Raw genomic sequence first — 17,032 nt, forward strand, 5'->3', positions numbered from 1 at the left:
CCACTGCCAATGACAAGTCTAGGTCACCTTGGCCCATGGTGTTTCTAATTAGATTCCTAACCATAAATTCATTGATATTATCATTATCACCCTGAGTTTCAGAATCTGGTCTGTGGAAAGAGTCACAGAAGTCTCCCTCTTCAGAGTCCCTCTTATCAACATTATTTCAGGCCTGCATTTTTCCAGCAGAATATAGGTAATTTGCTGAGGAATGTGCCATTGCCCATCCACTTATGCCAGGCAGGGATGCAAGTAAATTGCTTCTTGGAAAACAAAACATATGGGGGTCATCACAGTGGGCCCACTTTAAAAAATAATTCTCTTAATTAGAATGGGTTTCTCACCACTCAAAACTATCTGTCCCCCATTGATATGAGAAATCAGAATTGGGTCCCCTGGTGTTGAAGATTGACAACTGAGTGAGGCAAGGCATGCATAGAAAACAAGTTTTATTTAAAAGAAATAACAGAGAAAATAGACTCCTCAAGAGAGAGCTGGGACCCAGACCTGGTGCTCCTGGGTGTGGGAATGTTTTGCTTTTTGATAAACCCCCACCTCTTTTATTTTATGCAGATGTTCCCAAAGGCAGGAAAGGGTAACCTCAGGGGGTAATTACTTGTGTTGGAACTTGTGATCCTTATAACCTGGAGGTATTAGCTATCAGTTGACCTTGAACTGGGTAGTGCTCTCCAGAGGTTAGCTGTTATCAACTCATTTTCTTTTCTTTGATAAACATTTAAAGTTCCTTTGTTCCTGTCCTTTAGCAGTTCAGCCTAAGTCACACTAGGGTTCAGGTTGTGTTTGTAAGGGATCCACAGAAACCACACCAGACACGAGAAATTACATAAGGGAGTTTATTAAGCAAACAGAGTGTCTCCCTTCAGGGTAAGAGAGAAAACTAGAGGAAAAGAAAGGGAACAAGAAAGGGCACATGCAAGAAAGAGTGTGAAAGTGAGGAGGATAGAGAAAGTAAGTAGGAGAGACAGAAAGATGAGAAAAGATGTCAAGGTAGCTACTATGAATCAGATGAATTGTGCCGGACTAATAGGGGACCAATAACAGAGAAGGATACTTGCAAGCTGACTGATGAACCAATAGCTAGCCAGGATATTCACAGACTGACAGTAGTTGGGAGGCGGGGAAAATGGCTGCACTGGAAAGGTCAGGGGAAGCAGCTTTGTACATTTCTGTGTTCCCAACAGTTGGCCCCCAACCAGCATCTGTTTCACCAGAGAAATTGATAGCAAAGCAGATTCTCAGGCCACACCCCAGACCTGCAGTATCTGACTCAGAGTGGCTCAGAAATTCTAATTTTCATGATCCCTCCAGGTGCATATTGGGGGCTAAATACTTATGCCTTCCTTTGGTCTCTCCTCCAGGAACAGGATCTTTTTCACCACTTTGCAAAAAGATATTTTATGATAACCTCACTCACTGACCCACAGCATATAGGCATCCAGTATTAGCCAGTTACAACCAAGGTGCACAGACCCTGAGATACAAGGGACTAGGCTCATGGTTCCTTAGTGCTCAGAAGTTCAGAGAATATTGTTTCAGTGTTCCCTTTAAGACCTTCAAACACAGTTAAGCCTAATAGTCAAAACCATGTAAATGTTTTGACTTTACTTCTCCAGAGGTAGAAGCAAAAACCAATTCATTGTTTAGTAAGTTCTGGAAAACATGTTGCTTCTCTGTGACCACTATTGAGAGGACTAGTTTGGGAGGATCAAATCTTTTTTATATGGAATATCCTTGGTTGTGGTGCACAGATCCCTGCCCTTGCCACTCATGACCACTAGATGGCGGGGACACACTTTCCTCCTGGCACCTAGGGGTCCTCCACAGTCGGTCGGTCTCCCTGCTTCTCTGGGTCCCATCATAGTCACTGAAGTCTCAGTGTGCTGAGGTCAATTGTAGTGAGGTGTCTGGGAAGTGATATGCATCCAGGGGCTTTGACTAGAGGGACCAATGACCATGATACTGTGGCAGGAAAGTCCTTTAGAATTTTACAGTCTTCCTACCCATGCAAGGTAAGCTTATTATCTTCCCACAGTCTTGAGTCCTGAGAGATGGCAGAGCTCTGGTCACAGGCCCTAATACCAATCAGGAGGAGGAGAGTTCATAAAGTGGCAACAGGACATTTCCTTCTCATAGGAAGTGTAATCTGTTTGTAAAGACAAAAAAGACCTATCTTTTTTGATGCTTTAAAGTGTCCACTGGGAAGGTAACAGAGGAGATGGGAAGAGAACTAGCATTTGAATCTTGGGTAAAAATCAGGCTCCACTCCTGACTATGGAGAGCTTTTATCTGCTCCTGTGCCTCTTATGTGATCCAATTTTGTTGCCAGGACAAGAAAGTGTGTGCAACAGAAACCATGTTTGCACACTTACTCTTCTCAGGTGCAGCTGCCTTCCTATCCTCCCACCCCTGGCAGACTTTCCTGTTCCCTGCATTAAAATGGGAGGGCCTAACAGAAGGAAAGTGCTGGGTGCAACACCTGTAGGTTTGGCATTGCTATAGTTGTACCTTGGGTTTGTGTTAATCTGCTATGGTAAGACTCAGAGAAACAGGTTTTACTCTCACAGATAGCTACATTTTCTTACAAAGAGTTGTGCAGGGCTATGTGGGAAGTATTGAAGGGTTATGAAAAATAATATTCCTATAAGACAGCACCCTAGGAAAATAGAGGGACATTGTGACTTGGAAGGAGGGAGGGGAAATTGATCAAACATTAAACCTTTCCCAGTGCATTCTTTCCGAATAACAATGGACCCTGGGGGGAGGGTGAATACTGAATGCTGGTCCTAAATCTTGACCTTCTCCCAAGGCAAATGATTCCTAAAAGACAATAGGAAAGTTTTGAGTACTCATTCCTCAGGATCCAGACTCTTATCCCCCCAGACAAAAATGAGTTTCAGCCTTTTTACAACTACCCTCCTAAATTAAAGTTTTATCCTGTAAAACTAGCCCCTGATGGTCAAAACTGCAAGTATATGGTACCCTATAAAACCAAAATCCCATCAATAGCTGATGGCCATTTTCCCATCCAGAAAATGGATCTTCACAGTGCCCAAGTCCGTGAAGGAATAAAGTCTCCTCTGAAACCGCTGATGTCTGCCTCTTTTCTTTTTGTACTTACAATAAGATCCCTTTTCTTACAGACTTAAGCTCTTCTTACTTTTGATAGGGCTCTCACAAGTGTACATCTTAAGTTATATTGGAAAAAAACATTGTTTTTCATTTAAGTTATCTATGTAGGACTGCTCAGGTGAGAGAATGGACATTTTTATAAGCTGTCTGTTTTATCTCAACTCCCTAAGGTCTCCCTCCCAGTGATGGGAACAAAGCCCTTAAAGCTGTTCCAGGAAACAGCCCCAAACAGACAGTAAAAGGGTAAATTGAGCCAGACAGTGCTCAGATAGTTAAGATATATAGGATATAAGATTACCAGAAACTGTTGACCAGAATCTATGCCCTGTTGTAAAACAATGTGAAACATGTTGTATGTTATCAGTAAACCCAGACCCCCTTTGGAGTTTCCCAGCGGCTTTGTTCCCCTTTTCCCTTCCGTGTGTGACCACTCCTGATGTGTGGTTTCTTCCTTTATAAACTTGTAAGATTTTCTGCTAGGGACTCAACTCCTCAACTCCTGTGTGAGTCACGATTTCGGTCCCAACACGCTGGAATAAAAGCCTCTTTCGGTTTGCATCAAGTGACGCCTCCTGCGATTGATTGGGGTTACTGTCGATCCGTGGGACAGAGTTGGGGTCTCCTTTTTGGGGGTCTTACATTTGGGGGCTCGTCCGGGATCTGATGGCCCCCCCTCATCCATGGAGTCAACCTTGGAGGGAAGAAGGGGTACCCTGAGGTTGTCTGTATTTGTCTTGTGTTTTATTAGTTTCTCTGGTCCTGTGATCGCGATTTCGGTTTCGGTTTCGCAGCCGTTGGGCTACTCATGAGAGTGGTGGAACAGTGGTCGGTAGACGTGCCTGGAGGGCCACAGGTTGTGCCTGGAGAGTCACAGGTTGCAGCCCTGGGGGATGCCCCAAGGGTGGAGGAGAGCCAGGGACGCCTGATAGTCTCCTAAGGTAAGGGCACTGATCGGGTTCAACTATTGGATCAGAGTTTGGCGCCTGTCTGATTCTGTTGCATGTTTATGGCTGACAAGTAAAGTAAGTGGGTCCTCCTGTCTGTAGCATTTTTGTTGTTTGTGTTTCTAATGAAGGACGGACAAACTGACGATGGGACAGACTGTGACAACCCCTCTTAGTCTGACATTAGATGATTGGGCTGAAGTTAAGGGAAGAGGTCGCGACCTATCAGTTGAGATCAAGAAAGGCCCATGGCGGACCTTCTGCTCTTCATAATGGCCTGCTTTTAATGTAGGATGGCCAGCAAAGGGACCTTTAACCTTTCTGTCATTCTTGCTGTTAAAGAGATTGTTTTTCAGAAGGAACCTGGAGCCCATCCGAATCAGGAGCCCTACATCATGGTCTGGCAGGATCTGGTGCAAAATCCACCCCCCTGGATTCGACCTTGGGTTGCAAAACCCAAGTCCCGGCCTGCCGCACAAATCCTAGTCCACCAATCTCCCAGGTCTGGGGGGAAATCCAGTAACTCAGACCCCTCCAAGAAGATTTATCCCGAAACCCAGGCTGACCACCTTCTCCTTGACTCACCTCCTCCATACCCTCCTGCCTCGGTCCCCGTAGGGGGTCAGGAAGAGACAGAAGAACCGCCGGCCCCTCAGTCGCCCCCTGTGCTCCACCTAACAATTCTCTGCTGGGGCCCACGCAGGGCACCACGGGGCCTACTCGGGGTACCGGGAGCTGCCGCAGGATAACTCCCAACACCAACGTTGCCCTTCCCCTAAGGGCTTATGGGCCCCCACCAGTGGCAACGGATGGTGGACCGGCTCCTCTTCAGCCCCTCCAGTACTGGCCTTTTTCGTACGCAGACTTGTATAACTGGAAAACTAATCATCCTCCCTTTTCAGAGGACCCCCAGCGCTTAACCAGGCTGGTGGAGCCTTTAATGTTCTCTCATCAGCCCACATGGGATGATTGTCAGCAGCTAATGCAGACCCTTTTCACTACTGAGGAGAGGGAGAGGATTTTATTGGAGGCAAGGAAGAATGTACCAGGAGCAGATGGACGACCCACCCAGCTCCCCAACATCATTGAGACTGCCTTCCCCCTCTCCAGGCCTTACTGGGATTTCAAAACAGCAGAAGGTAGGGAGCGACTGACAGTCTATCGCCAGACTCTAGTGGCCGGCTTCCGCGGGGCAGCGAGACACGCCACTAGTTTGGCTAAGGTAAGAGAGGTTATCCAGGGGGCCACAGAACCCCCGTCAGTATTTCTCGAGCGCTTAATGGAAGCTTTCAGGTGCTACACCCCATTTTACACTACCTCTGAGGGACAAAGGGCTTCCATGGCCATGGCTTTTGTAGGGCAGTCAGCAATAGATATTAAGAGAAAGTTTCAGAGAATAGAAGTGTTACAAGATTATACCTTACAGGATTTAGGTAAGGGGGCAGAGGAAGTGTATCATAAGAGGGAAAATGAGGAAGAGAAGGAGCAAAGAAAAGAAAAGAAGAGAGAGGAAAGAGAAAACAAAAGGGATCGTAAGCAGGAGAAGAACCTAACACGGATTTGACCACAGTAATAGGTGAGAAAGGCCAGGAAAAAACACAAGGCAGGGCTAAAAAAAGGGTCAAGTAAACCCGGGCAACCACACTCCATTAAACAAGGATCAGTGTGCCTGCTGCAAGGAGAGAGGTCACTGGGCTAGAGAGTGTCCTAAGAAGAAGACTGGGCCCTCCAAGAGAGCATTAGCCCTAGAAGAAGAAGAAGATTAGGGGGATGGGTCTCCCCAAGCCTAGGATAACACTAGAGGTGGAGGAGAAGCCAGTTGAGTTCTCAGTAGACACTGGGGCTCAACACTCAGTTCTACTCGAACTGACTGGCCCATCTCCCAAAGAAATTGAGGGTCATAGGAGCTACAGGCCACCAGAAGTTCTCATGGACTACCCAAAGAACATTAGACTTAGGAACAGGATGGGTAACCCACTCGTTTCTAGTCATCTCCGAGTGTCCTGCACCTCTACTTGGAAGAGATCTCCTAACCAAAATGGGAGCCCAGATTACCTTCTCCCCTGATGGCCCAGAGGTGACCCAAAGCAAGAGAATAACTACTGCCCTGACTATGCACCTGGATGATGAACATAGACATTTTGAGAGACAGGGAGCAAAAATATGTCACCTAAATAACTGCTTGAACAGGTATCCAGGGTCGTGTGCCGAAGCAGCTGGAACAGGACTAGACACAGAAAGACCACCCATAGTTATAGAGCTTAAAGCCACATCTACTCCTGTGGCTGTACATCAATACCCTGTGACAAAAGAGGCCTGGGAAGGAATTAGGCCCCATAAACAGCGCCTTCTTCAGCAAGGTATCCTAGTGAAGTGTCAGTCAGCATGAAACACTCCCTTGTTACCTGTTAAAAAGCATGGCACAGGAGACTATCTCCTGGTACAGGACTTAAGAGAAGTAAACAAGCGAGTACAGGACATCCGCCCCACTGTACCTAACTCTTACAACTTGCTGAGCTGTCTTCCCCCGGATCATATTTGGTACACTGTCTTGGACATAAAGTACGGTTTTTTCTGCCTGTGACTACACCCTTCCAGCCAAAACATCTTCACATTCGAGTGGAGGGACCTTGAATCTGGGACAACAGGACAATTGACATGAACCCGATTACCCCAGGGGTTCAAGAATTCCCTGACTCTCTTCGATGAAGCTCTCGACCAAGATTTAGCCCACTTCCATGCCAGCCATCCCCAGGTAACACTTCTGCAGTCTGTAGATGACTTACTACTGGCCAGCGCCACAGAGGATTAATGCCAACCAGGCACGGGACTACTGCTAGAAGAACTTGCCTGCTTAGGATATCGGGCCTCCACCAAGAAGGCCCAGATCTGCCAAAAGGAGGTAACGTACCTGGGGTATGCCCTCAAAGGGGGACAGAGATGGCTAACGGAGGCCAGAAAACAAACTAGGACTCAGAAACCCGTTCCTCGCTCACCCCACCAAGTGCGAGAATTTTTAGGGACTGCAGGGTTTGCCACGTGTAGATCCCTGGGTTTGCTACCCTGGCATCTCCCCTCTGTCCTCTCACTAGAGAGGGTGCCTCATTTGAGTGGGGTAATGACCAGCAGGAGGCTTTTGATGACATCAAGAAGGCATTACTATCTGCACCAGCCCTGGCATTGCTGTACGTAGCAAAGCTCTTTGTCCTATTTGTGGATGAGAGGAAAGGAGTAGCCCGAGGGGTGCTGACCCAGCCTCTAGGGCCATGGAAGAGGCAGGTAGCCTACCTCTCCAAGAAGCTAGATCCTGTTGCTAGTGGCTGGCCTGCCTGTCTGAGGTCTATGGCAGCAGTGGCAGTATTAGTGAAAGATGCTGACAAATTAACTATGGGACAAAAGCTAATGGTCATTGCCCCTCACTCCTTGAAGAGCATCATCAGACAGCACCCTGACCGGTGGCTGTCCAATGTCCGCATGACCCATTACCAGAATCTCCTATGGAATGGAGACAGGATCCAGTTCGGGCCACCTGCCATCCTCAACCCAGCTACCCTACTACCTGACACGTCCACCTAGGAGAGTGTGCTGCATACCTGTCAAGAGATACTAGCAGAAGAAACGGGGATCTGAAGGGACCTCCAAGACCACCCCTTACCAGACGCTCAGCTGACCTGGTTCACTAATGGAAGCAGCTACATAATGGAAGGTAAAAGTGTAGCCGGGGCGGCAATAGTGGATGATGAACAAACTATCTGGGCAAGCAGCCTACCCGAGGGGACGTCGGCTCAGAAGGCCGAGTTACTAGCTCTCACTCAGGCTCTGTGGTTGGCAGAAGAAAAAAAAATTAACATCTACACTTATAGCAGGTATTCCTTCGCTACTGCCCATGTCCACGGGGCCATCTCTTGGCAGCGGGGGCAGCTGACCTCGGCAGGGAAGGAAATCAAAAATAAAGAAGAAATTCTAAGCCTGTTAGAGGCCATTCACCTTACAAAGAATGTGGCAATTATTCATGCCCTGGACACCAAAAAGGGGGGTCAATTGTTGCCGGAGGGAACCAAAGGGCGGACAGGGAAGCCAAGTGGGCGGCTTAAGGACTTAACGTTCTATTCTTGTCGGGGGGGAAACCGATGTCTCACCCTAAGGATGCAGTATACCCCTCTATTAAGAACTTTGAATATTCAGAACTAGACCTTGAGAAAATGGACAGATTAGAATTTCGCCTGGGGACTCCAGAGGGGATCCTGGAAACCTCAGAAGGAAAAAGAATTCTCCCTGAAAAACAGGCGATCATTTTTCTCAGTAATCTTCATAAGTTAACTCATCTGGGCCTGAAACATTTAAACACTCTTGTCCAGTCTTCACCGTATTACATCATGAAGCTAGGGGAGCTTGCAGATAAAACTGTAAAAGAATGCAAGTCTTGCCAGATGGTGAATGCCCGGCCCAGCAAGCTACCTCAGGGCAAATGGCTCCCAGGAGACTATCCTGGGAGTTACTGGGAATTGAACTTTACTGAGGTAAAGCCAGTCAGGTATGGATACAGATACTTATTGGTATTCGTAGATACATTTTCAGGATGGGTTGAAGCCTTTCCTACCAAGAAGAAGACTGCTCAGGTGGTAGCCAAAACAATACTAGAAGACATCTTCCCGAGGTTCGGGGTGCCCAAGGTAATCGGGTCAGACAACAGCCCTGTGTTTGTTGCCCAGGTAAGTCAGGGACTGGCCAAAATCCTGGGGGCTTAATTGGAAATTACATTGTGCTTATAGGCCCCAAAGCTCAGGGCAGGTAGAAAGAATGAATAGAACATTAAAAGAGGTCATGACTAAATTATCCTTAGAAACTGGCATAACAGACTGGACAGTCCTCATTCCCCTTTGCTTTGTTTTGGGTCCACAATACCCCTGGATCCCTCAAGCTAACTCCTTTTGAAATCCTTTATGGGACTCACCCCTGATCCATTACCATACCATACCATAGTAGTGCTGCTCACTACTCCAATTGCAGTAAAAGTCAATGGCATCGCCGCCTGGATTCAAGCTTCACATGTCAAGTCTGCACCACCACCAGACCCAACGTGGAAAGTGGAAACAATGGACAAGCTCCGCATCCATCGTGTTCCTGCTCCTGTTGACAAACCTCTCGCCGATAAGTAGTCCCAACCCTCATGTCCTCCCTGATGGGTTCCCTTGTTATACTGCTTTTACCTCTCACTTTTGAGTCCTGCATCCTAAATCGCCTAGTCACCTTCATCAGGGAGAGAGTAAGTGCTGTACAGGTACTAATCCTCAGGCAATAATACCAGTCCCTCCGCCAAGGAAATAGCTTTGGAGAAGAGTATATAGAGACAGAAGTTCCATGATTAGAACTTACCAAAAAGAAAATGGGGGAATGAAAGTATGGACTTTTTTTAAGCTGTCTCTTTTATCTCAACTCCCTAAGGTCTCCCTCCCAGTGGTGTGAACAAAGCCCTTAAAGCTGTTCCAGGAAACAGCCCCAAACAGAGAGTAAAAGGGTAAATTGAGCAAGATAGTGCTCAGACAGTTAAGATATATAGGATATAAGATTACCAGAAACTGTTGACCAGAATCTACGCCCTGTTGTAAAACAATGTGAAACATATTGTATGTTATCAGCAAACCCAGACCCCCTTTGGAATTTCCCAGCAGTTTTGTTCCCCTTTTCCCTTCTGTGTGTGACCCCTCCCGATGTGTGGTTTCTTCCTTTATAAACTTGTAAGATTTTCTGCTAGGGACTCGACTCCTCGACTCCTGCGTGAGTCACGATTTGGGTCCCAGTGCACTGGAATAAAAGCGTCTTTCAGTTTGTATCAAGTGAAGCCTCCTTTGGTTGATTGTGGTTGCTGTTGATCCATGGGACAGTGTTAGGGACTCCTTTTTGGGGGTCTTACATAGGCTGTACTCTGCTGCCAGATGTTTAAGACCAAACTAGCCAAAACTGACCTTGTTCATATCTATTCTTATGAATGAGCTGAGATTCCTCAGAGATCACACTTGGATGCATGTGAAACCTCCTGACTTCTTTACCTTTCCTCTACCCATGGTGACATGTGCCAGGATGGATCAGGTCAGTGTCCTGATAACCAAATGTGGCTTCTCTTGGAAATATCAGCACCATTTTTTTCTCCAATGATCCTCTTCTTTGTAGAGGGTGCAACATGAGCTGGCTTTCTGTTCTCTAGAGACCTCTTGATCTTCCTGATTTGTAGATCTGGTGACTGATCAGAATTTCAGAGTCCCTAGAGGAGTGCCTCCTATCATTCTTGGATACTCATTGACCTTAGAGGGCAAGGGTCAAATATTGGCTGGTTTTTCCTTGGTCTTTTTACTTCCTTGATTTTGATCTACAGGGTTTTTGTTTGTTTGTTTGTTTGTTTGTTTTAAACATCCAGGAAGGCAGTTTCACAATTCTTAAGGAGGGAGTAGATACCACCATTTACCGGTGATGAGTCCTGCTTCCTCAAGTGTTGAAGTATAATGCCAGAGAAGCATGCCTAGAGAAGCATAGAAAAGAAAGTAAGCATTATTAAAGAAAAGTGAAAGCATACTTCTCCGAGGTGGAAGAAGGGGACCCAAAGTGGAATCCATCGAATTGAGCAAATCTTGTCTTTTATAGGTTTTATTCTCTTTTCTCTTTTTCTTTCCCTCTTACCTCTTTTCTTCCTGCCTTTGTGATTAGTCCCGGTTTTGTATAAAGGGAGAAGCAATGGGCACGGCTAGGGCCAAGGTAATTCATGCAGGTTAGGGTCCAGGGGGCATTATTAGCATCTCCTTGCCTGTAGTCCCTGACAAGGGCAGGTAAATTTGGTTATCAATTGGCTCTGCAGGTCCTTGACATTCCATTTTCCAAGGGCAGCCTCTAACTTCCAGAGGCAGATGGCTTTAATGGTCTCAATTTCCTCGATCTGGCCTGATCTCCTATTTCTACACTAACTGCCTGTTGCCATCTCTGGCTTTGATACCACCGTTTACCAGTGACGAGTTCTACTCCTTCTAATGTTGAAGATTGAACACTAGAGAAGCACGCCAAGGCAAGCATATTAAGCAGGTTTTATTTATGTATGTAATCATACAGACTTCTCCCGACAGGAAGAAGGGGGCCGTGGCTGATGTTCTAAAGTCCCAAGAAGTGAGTGCACCCTACATCTTTTATAGGTTAAATTCTCTTTTGTTCTCCAGTTCTTTCCCCCCTTATCTCTCCTTCCTGCCTACGTGACTAGGCCTGGTTTTGCATTAAGTGAGAAACCATGGGCAGGGGGAGGGCCAGGGTGATTCAGGCAGATAAGGGCCCAGGGGGCACCAATTAGCAGCCCCTTGTTTGCAGTCCTTGATAAAGGCAAGTAAATTTGGTAATCAATGGCCTCCAGAGATCCTTGACATTCCATCCTTGCAGTGGCAGTCTCCAACTTCCAGAGGCAGATGACTTTATGGCCTCCATTTCCTCTATTTGACCCGATCCCCTATTTCTACACTAACTACCTGTTCACAATTCTGGCTTCATTCCCCCCTTTAGCTTTAGGAACTGTTGGAGACCGCTGCCTTGTAGGGCCCGCAGTGGTATCTGGCCTCACCCTAAGATGGCGCCGAGAAGCCCAACCGCAAAGAAAAACAACTTTAAGGAAGTGCTTTCTATTGGCTGACTGATCTCCTCCGCGTCTGTGCTTAGTTCGTGATCAGTACATGTCCTCATTACCCACCATTAAGTCTCCACGAGCCAAATGCCTGACCCGTTAAGGTGATTGGTTGTTATATCCCATAAAGCTGCATACTTTGCACGGCAGAGGCAGGCAGGCAGCACCTGTGTGACAAGAGAAAAAGAAGAGAGGCAGCGGTGGCACGATGAGAGAAGAAGAAGAGAGGCAGCATCGGCACAACAAGAGAAGAAGAAGAGAGAAGCAGCAGCTGCGTGAGAGAAAAGAAGGAGAGACAGAGCTGCGTGATGAGAGGAAGAAGAAGAAGAAGACAGCGGCAGTGGAGGAGGAAGAAGAACCAGGCACTCGGCTCAGAAGCTCTCCCATAAAAATAACGACCTTAAAACTTCATCTGAGAGCCGTCTTCATTGTACTCCCTGGACGAGACAGGAACTCCTAACTTCTTGTTAAGGAAATGAAAGGGGGCATCGGTCATTCTGGCCACTTCAAAGATGAAAGGGGGCAGCGAGGGGCAAGCAGTTTGGAGTTCCTTTTTTTAAAAAATTGGGTCAATCGAGGGGTCCAAAGAAGAAGTCTTGTTGGGGAAGAGCAGGTTGTAACGTCATCTGGGGATGGGTGCTTCTATGACAGAAGAACAAAAAGACATGAGTATGGAAATGAGATTAGTACAAAGTAAATGTTGCAGCATCTGAAACATGCCACTGAGTATCATGAAGATGACAGAAGTTAATATCTCACCAGGAGGTGGAAGAACTGAGAAATTGTTCCCATAACTAGGCCTAGCAAAGGCTGGAGAGGACAAGGCCTTTATTTGGGGTGTATAACATTGTCCAGGTTATCAGGAATGTAAACACAACATTTAACTCTTAATGTCATCGATGTCTCCAGAAAATATAGTTAAGCTACTTAATATCATCTGATTTTGTAAAATATCCCTTTATTGGTATAACCTGTGTTTAGGAGAGATCTCTATATTTCTGTTACTTAGGGCTAGATAATCATATGAGCAAACATATATTAACTCTACCTGTGTACCTTAGGAAGGTCTGGAGGCCTTAAACTGACTAAAACTTCTGACTCTGGCAGTTTCTCTTGATAGTTATCAGGGACATTTGCTGAAGAATCTTTCTTTCATTTGTAGCTTCCAGTCTTTATTCTAGTGGGCTAATACAAGTGTACATCTTAAATTACATTTAACTATTATTTCCTTTATTTCCTTTAAATGCCCAAGAATGGCTATATTTTGTTTTTAACTGTTATGCTGGGTATCTAAGATCAAGCTGGTCAAATTGACCTGGTTCCTGTCTTGTTAAAGTGTCAGCTGAGTTCCCACAGGGGTCACTCATAGAGAACTTAAGAGCGGCTTCCTAGTTCCACCAATGACTTTGGATAGGCAGGGTCTCCTTGAAGAGGAGACTTCCTTTGGAAGCATGAAGGGGTGTCTCCCTTTTTCCATGACCCTCCTCTGCAGCACATGCACTGAGTGATTTTTCATCCTCTAATCTCAACAATCTCCTTGATCAGGAGGTTGTGTGACCCAGAGTTGAAACACTCCTTAGAGAAGTTCTCTTATTCCCTGGGTTCAGGCTGACTTTGAGGGCAAGACACAAATATGGACATTTCTTGACCTCTGTATTTAATTCCAATTTCTAAGTTTGATCTTTATCATCCAGCAAGCTAGTCTCACCAGTCATAAAGTAAGAGTATTGGACTTTAACTTCATTGTCTATAACTTTACAGTTATTTACCCTTTTATCTAACTGGAGTCTGCATTAGTACTGGAAGTTACCACTATCTGTTCTATAGGTGATGGCTTATTATCACAAGTTACCTAGGTTGTGTGTTCTTGAAGCAGCTACTTCTGCAAAACATTAACAGGTAACAGTTTTACAAAATGAAATTAGCAAGAGTAAAAATATATTCAGCTAGTATAATAGCTATCTTGAATTTTGACTGAGAACCACATTATATCCCCTATTTGAGATCATAGTAATTTTACAACAAGAACCAATCTTTTGACTATATCTTTAAATAAGCTGAATCTGACTTATTTTGGAATCACTCTAACGTGCAGTAAGGTGGGAGGCACAGCCTTATCTGAATTAAGGCGTGGCTCTTTACAAACCTTAAGTGTTCTAATTTTGATGTTGATCTTTGCTTCTTTCTTAAATGTCATTAAGTAGCATACATATACTGTTTACTGAGCCTATATAAATTTATAATTAACAAAATTTAACATTGTATCTAAAACATGAATCAAAGAAAGGCTGAGAGAGCATTTAACTTTCCTTTTGTGTGATAAAGTGGAAAAATGTTTTTATGTTTCACAATATTAATCTTTAAACAAGTCAGGCTCTAACTTTTATAAATACATTTATACTTGAAATTCTTTATCTCAGTGTAAAAGGTAACAAATTTTACAATACCCCATTGATAACAGGTCCCATACTAGAACATTAAATGATAGAAATTAATTCCCAATAAAATTTATTCTTTATAAGTTTAAAATTACCATTACAGATGAGTTTAATCTGGAGAATAGCAGGTTGATAAATTCCCTACTTTAAAAACTTGTGTACCTGAAAAATATGAACACATTTAATATACAACTAGTGACCATTTCACAATTACCTTGACACTTTTTTCTTACCAAATTTAGTTTTTAAAGAAAAATTTAGACACAAAGTTAAGAGTTAATTAATGTTTCTATGAAATCCTTGTCATTTTACCATATAGATTAAGCTTTGATTTATATCAGAACATTAGTATTTCATCTTAGGAAAAATCTTAAATAGCTTTAGCTGTCTCACATACATACAACCAACTTAGTTTCACGGAAACTTGTTGAAACTTGCCCTTTCCTTAAACAAAGACATTTTTAGCACTTACTTAGACCCTCATGTATTTCATCACACAAGCACTTTCTTACCCAGAAACATTTCCTTTTTCCTTTTACTAAATATATTTCCATACCCAGAACCTTTTATTTTCTCTTTCCTATTTGTTGACCCCTTTTTGTTCACATTCTGAAACAACTCTTATGAAATTTCTGAATTTAGATAAATTACTCTATTTTAATAAGATTAAATATTTTGTTGCTTATAGTACTCTAATTGAAACACAGTTGAAACTTTTGGGACCCTTTGTATATAGAATTGCACTTATTAGGACATAACTCTTAGTAACCTTGTTATTAGTTTAGTGATGAAACAAAGCAAGTTTAAACCCTTTTATTTACCAACCTATGAAAAAACCAATAATGTTTAAGTATGATACCCCATGGAATTTAAGGAGTTAAAAGTACTCGATGTTATTTAACAATTAGCATTTTAACTTTGTAAATTAATCCGATGTCTCTACAAACACATTTGAGTAATCCCATACATGTTAACTCTAATTCACTTATTCTGCAAAATCCAAGATATCAGACAAGTGTCCTGATCAGTATTTGCTGTCTCTTTCCTGTTGAAGGAAAGTCCTAGAAACAATTAATATTACACATTTTATTAACATCAATATTTATTAACTTGACCACCTAGAGACTTGCGAGTTATTTTCAAAGACATTATACTTTTATTACTTTACACAATTTGAACCTTTTTAAATCACGTGAATTAAAAGTATCTGGATCCATTTATAAATTGTAATTTTAGGAGCACTCAGTTTTGATACAGACAAAACATGACATCAGACAGCACAACATACAAATAACACAAAATCTAAGGCCTTGTAACTTTATAGGTGAATCTCCATTGCAATGTAACAGATGTTCCAAAACTCTACTTGAATAAAAAATAGAACTGATCAAAAAACTCATGAGCTCAAAAAAACATATAATTAAAAAAACAAGAGTCCTGGAAAAATGATACGGCCGTTAATTACTTTAGTAAAGTATCATAAAATTTACTTTGCTGGAGTTTTAAAGACTCTTTTTACACTTTTTTTCTTGGGTTTGAGACTGGACTCCTACTGAGCCTTTAGGCTTCCTTTATTTACATTTTAATGTAAGCTTTGACTGAGATCTGGAAGGATCTAACAGGTTTTAACAGAAACTTTGTGCCTAGGACATTTCAGCCATCTCAACAGGTCAGGTTGGATGTCACAGAAAATTATGAGACCTTATTTTCCATTACTTTTGAGAATGAAGCTACTTTGCTAAGTTCCTCAGTGAGATATGCCATTGGTTATTGAGCTGTCTATAGCTGCCTATCCAGGATTCATTTTCCCCTTTGTGACAAACATGTTAAATCTTGCTTCATAGGTAAGCTGAGGACAGGAGCTTGAAGTAAGGCCCCTTCTTGATATTCCTTGGGCAGAATATTGTCCTATAATGGCTATTTTCTATAGTATTGATTCTGTTGATGACATAATTAAGCTTTATCATTGAGATCTTGTAATTCCTATTAGCTAAGAAGTTTAAGAGTTCCATAATGGCCTTTTTATATTCCTCCTGGGTGGAGGCATATAAAGGATATCCTTTACTTACTGGAGAACAATCACAGATGTTTTATCTCTGAATTTTGTTAAGTACTTAGCTAAGGTTTGTCCGGAACAGGTGAGGGCCATCTAAATCCTGAGGCAACACTGTCTAGGTTAGTTGAGATACAGTATCTGGTTCCTCAAAGGCAAACAGACATTGCCATTCAGAGTCTAGTATAGACAGGAAAAGTCATCTTTTAAATCTAACTTAGTAAATCAAGCAGCAGTTAGAATCCAAGATAAAAGTGTATGGATTAAGAACTACAGGGTGGGGGAAATTACTGCTTCATTATTCTAAGGTTTTGGACTAGGCAGTTTGCTTCTTAACTCCTAAAATGGGCAAATTGCATGGACTATTGCAAGGCATTAAAAGTTTCTATAAGTTTGAATGATCCTTAGTAAGTCCTTTTTCTTCCCTATATGTTCCCTTTTCTTTCCTTTTGATGTCTATTAAAAAAGCGGAAGATGCAAGCTGGAGAAGATCATCTGAGGATTGATCAGAACACTAGAGAAGCACGCCAAGGCAAGCATATTAAGCAGGTTTTATTTAAAGGTAATAATACAGACTTCTCCCAGCAGGAAGAAGGGGGTCATGGCTGATGTTCTAATGTCCCAAGAAGTAAGCACACCCTACATCTTTTATAGGTTAAATTCTCTTTTGTTCTCAGTTCTTTCCCCCCTTATCTCTCCTTCCTGCCTAGTAACTAGGCCTGGTTTTGCATTAAGTGAGAAGCCATGGGCAGGGGGAGGGCCAGGGTGATTCAGGCAGATAAGGGCCCAGGGG

The 17,032-nt window shown here is 43.4% G+C and overlaps 1 long non-coding RNA gene across 1 annotated transcript in view; it reads left to right on the forward strand.

The window, feature by feature from the left end:
* The window catches only part of LOC306652601, a 1,049,053-nt gene extending 1,034,622 nt beyond the window's left edge, over positions 1-14,431 (forward strand). Inside the window, exon 2 of the long non-coding RNA XR_013761493.1 lies at positions 14,295-14,431. This is a non-coding gene — a long non-coding RNA (uncharacterized lncRNA). The remainder of the gene's footprint in view (positions 1-14,294) is intronic.
* The last annotated feature ends 2,601 nt before the right edge of the window (positions 14,432-17,032 follow it).

Source organism: Sciurus vulgaris, assembly GCF_902686455.1.
Source record: "Sciurus vulgaris genome assembly, contig: HiC_scaffold_589_arrow_ctg1, whole genome shotgun sequence".
Lineage (NCBI taxonomy): Eukaryota > Metazoa > Chordata > Mammalia > Rodentia > Sciuridae > Sciurus > Sciurus vulgaris.